Consider the following 12,997-nt stretch of genomic DNA (forward strand, 5'->3'; position numbering starts at 1 on the left):
TGGGGGGAGCGGGCCTGGGCCGCAGGGCGGCTGGCAGGCTGGCAGGGCAAAAGCTGCCGCCGGGGTGGGGGGCTGAGGGGGGCGGGCGCTGGGCTCCTGGCAGTAGGCTCTGCATAGCCAATTCTCGGCCATATCTTTTAGAAAATAGCAACTCTGTGTAAGAGTAATCCATGTGTTTCATGCCCTGGTGTTGTAGTACCGTGGTACTCCTGTGTAACTCTTGAGAGGTTAGGCTAAAAGCAGTTCTTACTCTTAAGGGTTTCACCACATTAGGCCAGCATCAAGCACCAAACCACTGGCTAGCCAGTGAAGAAAGAGGGCAATGAAGAAGAGGGCAGGACTGTGGCCTAACGTTCACAGGAGGTGGCAAGAGTGAGAAACAAGTTCCTAACGGTGGCTTCCAAGGGATGTACTTGAGGTAAGTAATCCCGTTAGGACTGGTGGAGGCGCAACCTCTTGTTAGATCTGTGCAGCTGACCATGTGTAGTGTTATCTACATAAGCAAGGCTTCTCCTTACTCTGCAGGCCAGCACAGGCATTTTAGGATGTTGCTTAGCGAGTCAGTTCTCAGTGGTTTTCCTCACCCATACGGCAAAGAACTGATTGGGGCCCAGCCAGAGCTGAGGTGGGGAAAAGCAGTTAAATGTCACCAAGGCAGATTTGGTCAGGCAAGATAATGCCATGACACAGAGAACTTAAGGAACTCATCAGTGTTCCCTGCTAATATCTAGGACACAGTTAAAGAACAGGTCCACAACTCAAGAAACTGACATTTAAAAGGTCAGGACAGGGACCTGGCAAATAGGGATTGATGGTGGGGTGGGCCCATGTTGTTGGGTTGCCGTTGAGGGCTAGTAACCCGTTCCTGTGCCCACAGTAAAGCCATACTTACTGTTTTGGGACCTGGCCATGTCTGCTACACATGGTGTAAGTACCGCAAAGAAAGAGGATAACCTCACTGTGAGTTAAGAAGCTATGGAGAATAGGGGTTGGATGCTAAACCAGCAGTGTTCCTGCTGAGAATTTGAGACTGAAAAGGCCTACATGAAATGCTTTCACACAGATTTTTACTTTGCATAGAATGCATAGGTTTGAAAAAATAAAGAGCCTATTCCAAAGAGTTTGCTGTGAAAGCATTAAATCTTGCCACTCCATAATGTACTTGGTTCCAAAAGGGGTTTGGGGAACCATCAGATTTTGAGATGGGAGAAGTGCAGGCCTCTCAGCTTCCACCTAGGGCACAGAATTATGAGGATGGAAATATATGGGTCCTTCTGTTTCAGAAGCTTTATGGTTGCTTCTCTGGTATTCTAGAAAGGGAATATAAACCATATATAGTTAAAAACTTACCTGAAGATAAGGCTTTTCTTCTTTGAATTTCCGTTCATAGCCTAACAAGTGACATCTTTTCTGCTTTCTTTTCTATTGAGGGGAGAGTCTGGTACCTTGACTTGATTAAACTACCTTAAGTTAACATGTTGTAATTGTAGGATTAAGGGTCAGAAATTTCTCTTTAAAAGTGACCTGGAAAAGACAGAAAATTTGGCATTTAGGGCTTTTGTATGCTAAATAGAAAAAGCTAGAAAGAATGTCTTTTTATCTTCTTTCATTATGTATTCCTTGTATTTCTTGGAATGCTCCAACAGGCACTTGCAGTATTATACAATCAAAACTGAGTTTACACAGTTAACTGGGAGAGGGATTTTTCTAGGTTATAATTCTGTGCCTTATTTGTTTCTTCTTTGCCTTTATCTGTACCCTGGTGGGGCAGGGGGAAACCCCGTGTCTAAAAAAATATGCAAAAGATGGACTCCTTCAGTTAAGGACAGGACAAGGTCACAAAAACAACTTTTGCCAAAAAAAGATTTGACACTCAGGATGGTAGTGTAAAAATACCAGGAAATGAAAAAAAAAAAAGCAAGCCACCTATTTAAAATATTCAGATGAGCCTTATTTGCAGAGCGAGCAGAAGCTGTTGCCATCAGGAGCTGTGGATTCCTACCCAGAGTTGCTAACTTGCATGATTTGCCTGCGTGTGTGAGCATTAACATCATATGCTGCTTTTCTTAAGGCCCCAGCTCCTGAAAAAAGATGTCTCATGATGACAGATACAGCTTTGAAGATGACCTGAATTTATTGTAGAGTCTAAAAAATTGGAAAGGAAATAAAAATAATTCTAAACAACTTATTTCATTATTGTTGAGCCAGTGTCTCATTTTTGGGGACAGGCTCATGAATTTTAAATTATTATGCCAGAAAATCAGACTAGCTAACCTCCTTTTACTATAGTGTCAAGTTCTTTTGTATTTCTGTTTTGTCTCATGTGGCAGTCAAGTACTAAAGCTGAGATTGTTACTTATGCCTTTATGTAAGAACATGTTCTTTAACATTTATTCTTAATTGTCATCCTGAGGTTGAAATACTGGAAATGGGGTGGGAAAGGAACAGAAAACGGATTATGTGGTGAGAAATGGCTGACAGACCCTTTTGCTCAGTTCATATCAGAGCCTAATCCAGCCCCAAAATGCAGTAAAAAAGTTAAAAGCTACTATTCACATATAGGAAATCTCAAAGGAACACAGTGGTAAAGGAGACAAAAATGTTTACAAAGTTTGCAGCAATGCTCAATGTTTTATGCTTCCAGTACAATTCTTTTGATCATATTAATGCAAAAGAATGAGGAAAAAAAAACCCTAATGCCATGATAAGAACAGACAGAACATAGTCTTTTTTGTACCAAAGCAAACTTATTTTCTAATGGGTCAGTTACTTCAGGATGGGCTGAAGCCTCAGAGTAAGAGAGACCTCTCTGCTCCTGAGTATTGCCCCAGAACAGTTGTTCTGCCTCACTCACCTCCCTGCCAGGCATCCCTGGGTTTGATTTGGCAGCTCCCACAGTTTGATTGTTTACCTTTGTATCCACCCCTTCTTACCCAACATGTCAAAAGTCATGGAGGTTACTCTTTAAAAAAGCCATGAAGGCTGCAAAATGCATGCCAGAAAGACTTTCATTGTTGTTGGTGAGCCAATGGCTGTGCCTCTGATAGCACAGGGCCCCAAAATCTGGGATTTGTTATGAGAAACTGAATCATCAAACTAAGGAGAGACATTAGGCTTTGCTTCACCCCATTGAGTGGGACAGTTAGGATAGGACATTGTCTCCAGTTAAGGAGGAGGAACATAAAAGTAAGATTAGCTTAAACCTTGGTCAGAAAAGAGATTTTGAGAAAGCCTGTTTGTGGGAGCATGTCAGAAAAACAGTATTAGACTGATTCTTCAAAGGCTTACAGGGAACCTTTCCTGTTTAGAGAAATGCCCTGCTGAACAAAGCAGGACTGGTTAAATGAATGTGGTTGCTCTAGAATGTACCTTACCTACTGTGATGGAGAATGCAACTTTGTAGTGGGGTAACAGTGACACATTTAAATACATGCTATTGGTGAACTCTCCCTTTGATGAGAAGATGACTGAATTTTGATGTAAGGCTTGAGGTTGACCTCAGTGTACATGCTTTGAAATAGCTCTTATAGCTAAGCTGTGTTAATGTAATAGTCAATAGCATGAGCTAACATTTGTTCTGTCATAAAGCGTCTCCCAAGTGTAGTTAACCCCTAATCTGTGTAGCTGTCTTGTGTGCCCTATTCATTTTAGATATGTCACAGAAATAACAAGTTGGTGATGCAGCAGGCTGTTGCATAGTCACTGCAGAAGTATCTGTCCTGGGTTAAGATTGTATTTGCTCTCTGACCTTCTCCTCAGGGTTCCTGGTCCAATGCCTGAACTAGCAGAAGAGGGACTTGGAGTGCTCCTCATTCATTTCAGTGCAAAGGCAGACAGGTTAATCAAATTGCTTCTGAGAGCAGTTTTGACTACAATGAACTAATTTTCTATAGAGCAAGTGACGGGTACTTTCATCACAGGTTTTTCTGGCAGGGAGGTAAAGCTGGTTGTGTCCAACAGAGTGGCGGTAACAAGCAGGCCTCTGAAGTGCTTTTCTGACCCCTGTCTCAAGCTTGCCATTCACGTGCCTACTGTGCAGGGGGTTTGTGTTGACCATGGTTTATCTATCACTCTAAGGACAGCAACAACCAGCTCAGACTATCTCCAGACTTCTACTTGCATTACTGTGCCAGTGACACAAAATGCATACTTGAGTGCATTTTCCATTGGCTGCTTTTCTTGTTGCTCTTTTAGCTAACTTGCTTTAGGTACGTCACCTTACCTTCACTCAGAAATCTTCCAACACTTCTCATTGACCTCCTAGGGATCCTGCAGAAAAAAGATGTCTTGTTAACAGCTTGAAGAATTTTGTGTCACGCTTGATTCCACTGTAAACAGTGCAAGAGTGAATGATAATTATGGGTCCCAGGTTGTCCTGACTCTTTGATGTTAAGAGATAGTTCAGAGCAAAGAAACCGTTTTCTAAGTAGTCCTCTCTCTCACATAATAACCATTCCTAATACTTCTACAGCATGTTGTGGCACTCTCTGCAATAAAACAACAGCCTAATCCACTATCCCAGCATGCTTGTGAGTAGTGTATTGCCCCATTTTCCAGATAAGGTAGCTGAGAAAGGATTAATTGATTGCCTAAAGAAAAATACAGACATAAGCAGTGGAGCTGTGGTTAACTAGCTTGTCATTTCTACCTCCTCCTAATTCTCCTTGGCTAATAATTTTTAGTTAATGGCTTCTGGCTACATAGGACTTTCCCCCTTTTTTCCAACTGCTAAATTTTACTAGAAGAATATAAAAAATATATTTCCAATTTTTCTATAGGCATACCCATTATACCAGTTCCACCTTTCTAACTGCATAGGAAGTTGCACATGCTGACACCGGCAGAGATAGTCAGGGAGAAGGGTGAGTTTCAGGGCTGCAGGTAGGAGAATGTCCAGAAGACAGATTTTTTCCATTGCAGTTTAATCCACACAGCCTCTTGGATAATTCTCTGAGCCCAAGCAAGGATATCTTTGGCAGAGCAAGTTTGCGTCACTAGTTCTGTGCCGTCTCTGCAAGTACCTTCATAGGGTGCTCTCTCAACCAAGCAAATCCTTCTTTTGCAGTGTCCTGCAGAAACCAGAGGAGGATGAAAAGATCCTGTGAAGTCTATGGTAGGAGAAGTCCAAGGCTGGCATGAAAGCAGACACAGACTACAATTCCAGCAAGTGGCGTATTTGGAGTTAAAAACAGGTAAATGGAGTTTTACAGTTCAGACTTGGGTGATACAGTCTTCATGCGTGTTTTAATGTCCAGTTTGGAATACTGAGCAGTGTTTGATGATGTATGCACACAGTTCATAATATGAAGCAGGCTTAAGAAGTTGTACCTTCAGTGTGCTTTTACTGATAGCATTCCTGATTCCAATACGTTTATTTCTTTCTATGTAATTGTCTCTAGATCATAGGACTGTCTATACCAGATCAGACAGAAGGTTGTCCCGGCTCAGGATCATGGCTCTAATAGTGGCTAGCAGCAGATGTGTAAGGAAGACTGTAGGAATAGGGCAAAATAGGTTACATTCCTGGTCTCCAACCATTTACAGCTGAAAGAATTTCTAAGACAAACATGATAATGGAAGTGGGGGAGAAACAGGGTAAAGTTAGGTACAAACAGAATGATTTGAAGCCACATGCCTCCTGTTCTCAGAGGTTCATGAGAGACGCAGATAATTTCCTTACGATATATAAGATGTCTCAATTTTTCTCAACACACAGGATCTTTGTGTGCTTCCTCTTTAGCATAACACCTCTTGTCCATGTGAATCTGTTGGTTAGTTTTAATGGAAACAGTATTGATAAGGTACCTTTGCATACTATAGTGGAGGATTTTTTTTCTGTGCATATTTTTTTCTGTCTCTGAAACATGGATATATTTACCCACTGTGCTTCATAATCTCCCTCTTGGAGTTGTTCATAACTATACTTTAATTTCTTAGCATTAAAAATAAAAATCCGTATTTATCCCCCATTGCCCATGTTTGATGATTGGTGTTTGTAATTAGAAAGGAGGAGTAAATTGAAGGAGGAAGAAGCCTAACTTAACTGCTCTGGAAAAGCAGACATCTGTGATGTGCTGTTCATATGAGCACATGCCCATACATATATGAAACAAAAAAAAATTTCTTTCCTTGAAGGTCTTCTGATTTAAGTATTGGAGCTGATTTTCAGCTTCTTGTGAGCACAGCTTGAAAGGAGTTAAAAAGTGGTGATGCACAGACTATTTAAGTATCTCATTCTTTTTGACTCTGAACAGTATGAACATATAAGCAAGCTCACTGTAAGCTTGTTCCACACTCATTTATATATGTACCTATATATTTGTGTGTATATTTCCCAGTTTATATGCCTTATATTACAAACCTTTGTATCCCAAAAGTTTGTCGGCTTCTAGTTGGAGCGATCACATTTCTGCCTTTTCCTTTTCCCTAGGAGCTGTGTGATTTGTCTGGTATTTAAAACAAGAACTGCTCCATTTATAAACGAGGCAGAGCCTGGTGGAGGCACCAGATTCAGGACACATTGCTAATGTTTGCCCTGAAGCTGTGCAGTGTGTCTGCTCCTGCATGCTCAGCTGCATCAGAGAAGAGCAGTAAATGAATTAACCTCACAAGTTGTGCAGAGCTCTAGTGTCTGTCCTGTGCATCTCTGGGAGAAAGATTTCTCAAAAGAACAGCAAGGCTTGTCATGTCTACTACTGTGAACTCTCTTTGAGCTTTCTGATTCATAAACCAGCTTGAGATCTGATGAGAAAATCTGTGCTGTGAAATGATCTGTCCTTTGCTGCTATCTCTGAGAGCTTTAAATAACCCAGCAAGGCAGGATTTTTGTCCTATGGCCTGTGTCAGCCGTAGGTGACAAAAAGCGCATTAAGGGCCCTTCTGGTCCCCTCCAGCCATTGTTCTGAAGCTAAGCGTTTTAACATCTCTAGCCTGCGCACCCTGGTGCAGTTGCTGTGCTTGCACATGGAATAGTTTTGCTCTGCAGCCCCAATGCTTTGCAGTGCAAACCATGATAAGCCTGTGCTGACAAACTGGGCCTAGGGAAGAGACAGTGACTGATGCTTGCCTGGACCACAGGAAGATTCAGAGCCTGTAGACTTGGTGTGGACCACGAAGATGCTGAATTCAGTAGGGGGAAGTCTGTTTGGCCTGTGATTCCTCTTAACAGCCTAGAAGCCTGGAGAAGAAAAAGAATAATCCTTCCAAGAGGAGCTGTGCCAAGCTGTGATGTTATTGGTGTCTCTTGTGCCTGCCACAGCAGTGTAAGGACCGGCAGGCAGATTCTGAAGGAGACTGAGTCTCAGTACTAGTCATACAGGGTCAGCAAAGAAGATGCTGTAGCAGCAAGTCAATAAGACATACAAAAGATTTGGCCCTAAGGCCTTTTTGGCATTATGACATTGATGCTAGCGTACGCATTGACCCTCTAGGACAAGATAAGCAGTACAGTCAGAGCTGCTGCCACAGAAACACATTTGAGGCCTGAGTCTTCCTTCCCTTTTCCTTTGAGGATTCAGTAGCATTCCTGCAGCTTTGTGAAAGGATCTGGTGGATGGAACAAATACTTTTCCACCTTCATGGACAGTTTTTTATTTCCGGTTCCTTTCACTTTCTATCATTTTTACCAGTTACAGGATAATGGAGGTTTTGTGCTACGGGCAGCCCATGTGACTTTCGTAGAGTAGAATCATAGGACATCTCAGGTTGGAGGGGACCCATAAGAATTGTCAAGCCCGCCTCCCTGCCCCTCACAGGACTACCTAACACTAAATCCCAGTGAACTCTGACAGGCTTGGTGCTGTGGGGAGCTTGTTCCTGTGACTAACCACCCTTCATAGAAGAACTTTTTCCTAATGTCCATTGTGAACTTCCCCTGATGCAGCTTCATTCCATTCCCTTGTGTCCTATTGCTGGTTACCAGAGAGAGGAGATCAGCAGCTCCCCCTCTGTTGCCCACCTTGAGGAAGCTGTAGGCTGTGATGAGGTTACCCCTCAGCCTTCTCTTCTCCAAGCTGAACAAACCAAGTGACCTCAGCGGCCCCTTGTAAATCTTGCTCTTGAGACCTTTTACCATTGTGGTTGCCCTTCTCTCAACACACTGTAATAGTTTATGTCCTTCTCCTACTGAGGTGCACAAAACTGCGCACAATATTCGAAGTGAGCCAGCACCAGTGTGATGTAGAGGGGGACAATCACCTCCCTTGACCAGCTTGCTAAGCTGTGCTTGATGCACCCCAGGACAAGGCTGGCCCTTTTGGCTACCAGGGCATGCTGTTGTACTCATATTCAACTTGCCATCAACCCAGACGCCCAGTTCTCTTTCCATGGGGCTGCTCCCCTGCCTGTGCCCTCCCAGTTTGTACGTATAACCAGGATTACCCTGTCCCAGGTGGAGATGTGTGTACAACTGTTGAGAAGCTGCTTTCCTGGCTGTCCTGGGATCTGAAGAGGGGTGCCTTGACATTTTAAGCAGAAACATTTTCACACAGGATTCCATGGCAATTTGGCTTTTTTCTTTAAAGAAGTCTGATTTTGAGACAGTACACATGATGTCCTTCACTTGAGAAGGTACCCTTCACCCAGGCATCGCAAGCGTGAGTGCTCATGACAGAGAAGCATTACAGCTTCACATGAGGGGTGATTTCTAAAGCCTGAAGGCTTGTCTTGTATTCACTGATTGGCAAATAGTGACACATAGGCAAATAAATAAGTGAAATTTTTTTCAAAGAGAAGAGTGTAACAGTTCTTTAGTTACTGATCAGTATTCAGCTGTCTTCATGTATTCCAGGGAGAGGTTCAGATATCACCGGCTTACACACAGGCAAGAGAGGAGGAACAATTACTTATTTCGGTTCCCCACCTTACTTTATGCTTTTGATCTGTTAACTTGGTATTGGTGATTGAAAGAGTCTGAACTCTGTATACCACAAATATACATATCAATGACAGCATGTATACACATAGACTTGCTCCCAGCTGGAACTAGGAGAACTTTGAATATGAAGGAAATAGTTTATGGAAAATCAGTAAATGTAAATTCTTGGTATGCTTTCAGGTGATGTTTTAAAGCAGATGTAAAACTAAGTGCTTGATGACATAAATATGAGCCTGTTCCCAAATTTTCTTATTAACAGTTTCTTATGAGAGGAGATTTCCTGGTTGAATATTCAGATTAATGGCAAGTTTATGGCAGTTCAATTTGAGATGTGGTTACTAGGTAGTGTTTCTGTACAGTGGGGATGCACAATGCATGCTAAGACTTAGGACTCCAAAGAAAATTTATTTTTCTTTAGCTCAGCCTTGGAAAAAATCAACATGCCAGAGTGCTGCACACAGCCTGTATCCACAGTGAGTCTAAATGCTCAGAAATGGCTTTGAATTCAAAGGATCAGGCCTTGAGGATGGAGAGAAAGAAAGAAACCTTTGCTGCTTCACCCATCTGTTGTTGTGGCCCTGCTGTGGGGTGGTTTGTGCTCCCATTTCACCTTCCCAGGTGTGGCTGCAGTATCAGGACTGTTCCATCTCTTGCTTTCTATGGAGGTACACAGCTCTGCAGGAAGGAGTCCAGAATGTGTCAGATGGGACAGCAGTGGCTGTGTTTTTGTTGTTTGTGAAGTGTTGCGTTAAAGGGGATGGAGTAACTTAGCAGAAAATACCCTCCCCCCACCTTCCAACTCTGCTCACCGAGGTGGGAGGTTAGGTGTGGCTAGGTTTAAATTCTAAGTGATGTCCAATTTACCACTATCAGTCCAGTCACAATATATATATTAAACTACCACGGGTTCGGATACACTGATAGCAGTCTGCACTGCCGGTTCGGTCGTGCTCATGAGCTAGCATGGCCACACTCGAGGGGATGGTCATGTTCAATGAGAAACTGCAATGACCGGCTACTTACCAGTGCAGTTTTATTAGTGCAACAGATATACAGGTTTTTGGATTGCTGGTGATAGTGACTGTCTGCAAAGGGCACATGCAAATAAAATGTTAGAAAGTATAAAACCTGAGGAAAAGTTACAAACTATACAGCCTGGCTACAAATATTAAAAAATGACTCTAGAGCAGGGGTCCTCAAACTACGGCCCACGGGCCGGATACAGCCCCCCAGGGTCCTCAATCCGGCCCTCGGTATTTACAGAACCCCCCTGCCCCCCACCCTGCCGGGAGTTGTGGGGGGATACCAAGCAGCTGCAGATGACTTCCTGCCACTTAATCTGCGCGCTGGCCCCCTGGTTAAAAAGTTTGAGGACCCCTGCTCTAGTGATATTTCTAAGTCTCCCGAAGAACCACTTGGTTTGAGTCTCACCCAAGGCATCCCAAGTGGGGGAGAAGAAAGGCTCAGCTGATCCCAGGAGTCAGTCTCGGTGGTATCTTCCCTTAACTTGTTCTCAGTGGTGTCTTCCCCCTGGTCCCCTCATTCATTCACTTTTTATACTCCTTACTCTCAGGTGGAGCTTGGGTGACTCTAGTCATACATTCCTTTATTATGATTGGTGCAAAGTTGTCTTGCTTTCATTTAAAGATACAGTTCATTCTAAATTTACTGTGCATGCTCCGCGAGTGGGGGATTCACTCTCTTTGGGGGGGCCATTTGAATAGGAGGTTGCGATCTCCCACTACCACAATTATTTTACCCTAGCATCCTTGAATTTTATCTTTTCAGCTGTTTCTTTTAGCAGTTAGCACGTAATAGTCAGAAGGCTTTGAAGTGCTGAGCAGGCCTAGTTCCTGACCTCTTGCAGATAATGAGGCTTGTGCTTGGTCTTTGCCACAGTTGTTGGCCCAGCAACAGACATCATCTCATATATTTTACAGCCGTTGTGCAGCTTATTGGCTGTATGGTACCATCGTGTTCCCGGTCCTGCAGGGAGTACAGCAGAGCCTGGCCGCGGTGTCTGCACTCCGCTCCACCCTCCACTGCTCCTCCAGGATAGCAGGTTGTGTGGCTTTAGGGAACTGTGGTGATGGAGATTTCATGCATGCCAACCGTCCTGAAGGCGATAGCTGTATTTTACCCTAAAAAGCTTTCTGTAATACTATGCTTCTGTTAGGACCCAATTTTTTTTCTAAATCCCCCCCCTCAAGGTGATTTTCCCACATGAAGGAATAATTTTCTAGTTTGGGAAAGCACTTTTTAATATATTTTGGGCAAAATACCTCTCAAGTAATTCTTGCCTTGCCAGATCCAAGTGCTGTTAGAATCAGTAAAGTTAATTCTATGGCTGTTAGTTCAGGAAATCTGTGTGTCAGGCATGTCTACATCCCTTTACCAGTGGACTTCTCTTCAGTTGTTGTTCATCATCATCACTGACATCAGCAAAATTAATGGTATTTTTAAGAGTGAAAGGTATAAAAAATAATAATTGATTATCCTATAAAAAGAAACCACCATCCTTATCCAGACCAAGGCCGTAGATTTTGTTGAAAAAGGATGCTGTCAATGGCATTATTAACATAAATATTTGTCCTGGTTTTGGCTCAAATAATTTTCTTCGTAGTAGCTGGTACAGTGCTGTGGTTTGGATTTAGTATGAGAATAATGTTGATCAGACACTGACGTTTTAGTTGTTGCTAAGTCATGCTTACCTTAAGTCTAGGACTTTTCAGTTTCCCATGCTCTGCCAGTGAGCAGGGGCACGAGAAGCTGGGAGGGAGCAGAGCCAGGACAGCTGACCCGAACCAGCCAAAGGGATATTCCATACCATGGACCGTCACGCTCAGTATATAAATGAGGGGGTTGGCTGGGGCCTCCTGATCACTGTGCAGGGACTGGCTGAGCATTGGTCAGTGGGGGGTGGGCAGCTGTATTGTGCATCACTCGTCTATCTTGGGGTTTATTCCTCTCTTTTGTTTTATCTCCCTTTTCATTAGTATTGTTATTACATTTTACTTTATTTCAGTTATTAAACTGTTCTTATTTCAACCCATAAGTTTTACCTTTTTCTGATTCTCTTCCCCATCCCACAGGGGGCTAGAGGGGAGTGAGTGAGAGGGCTGCATGGTAGTTGGTTGCAGTTAAACCATGACAGGATGGGATAGGGGAGAGAATTGCAAGAGAAAAGTGAGAAAATTTGTGGGCTGAGATAGAGACAGTTTAATAGGTAAAGCAAAACCCCACACATAAGCAAAGCAAAACAGGAATTCATTCACCACTTCCCATCAGCAGGCAGGTGTTCAGCCATCTCCAGGACAGCAGGGCTCCATCACACGTAATGGTTACTTGGGAAGACAAAATAACCCAACTCCAAACATCTTCCCCTTCCTTCTTCTTTCCCCAGCTTTATATTGCTAAGCGTGACGCCATACGGTATGGAATATCCCTTGAGGCAGTTGGGGTCAGCTGTCCTGGCTGTGTCTCTTCCCAGTTTCTTCTACACCCCCAGCCTGCTCGCTGGTTGGGTGGGGTGAGAAGGAGAAAAGGCCTTGACTCTGTGTAAGCACTACTCAGCAACAACTAAAACATCCCTGTATTATCCACAGTTTCCATCACAAATCCAAAACATAGCCCATACTAGCTACTCTGAAGAAGATTAACTCTACCGCAGCCAAACCCAGCACAATATTTCAATTGATTTTATATAGAGAACTTTTTATTTCCACCAACAGCAGGGTGAAGCCTTTTAAATTCAGCATATGCAACTGTGTTACTGCTGTACATCCTGGCTGGATAACTGGGAATAGGGGAAAGCTGTCTCTGTGCACCTGGCAGCAACCTCTCCTCTCCTGTGGCATTGGTGTCTCCCACAGCTGCAGATAAAGAACCATAAATTCAAGCCAAAAATTACTTTATGCTGGAATTGAGTTGACCAATCTGTCAAGAAACACAGGAAAATATATATTTTGGGTGCTTTCAAATTCTATACTTGCTGTGTCTCTTTCAGTTGATGTAAGTTGAATGCCAAGGTCCACTGTGCTGTAGCTTTCCCCCTTCGCTTCCAGGTGCCATTTGTAAGTGGACTCATTTTTGCCTGAAAGAGAATACTGTGGCACATGTACT

General features: G+C 43.3%; 1 protein-coding gene across 1 annotated transcript in view; it reads left to right on the forward strand.

Annotated features, from left to right (window-relative positions):
* The first annotated feature begins 92 nt into the window (after positions 1-92).
* ESR2 (estrogen receptor 2) overlaps positions 93-12,997 on the forward strand; it is a 90,804-nt gene continuing 77,899 nt past the window's right edge. Inside the window, exons 1-2 of the mRNA XM_040601279.1 lie at positions 93-418; positions 5,066-5,192. The gene's annotated coding sequence lies outside the window, so the exon portion shown is untranslated. The remainder of the gene's footprint in view (positions 419-5,065; positions 5,193-12,997) is intronic.

Source organism: Falco naumanni, chromosome 7 (genome assembly GCF_017639655.2).
Source record: "Falco naumanni isolate bFalNau1 chromosome 7, bFalNau1.pat, whole genome shotgun sequence".
Classification (NCBI taxonomy): Eukaryota; Metazoa; Chordata; class Aves; order Falconiformes; family Falconidae; genus Falco; species Falco naumanni.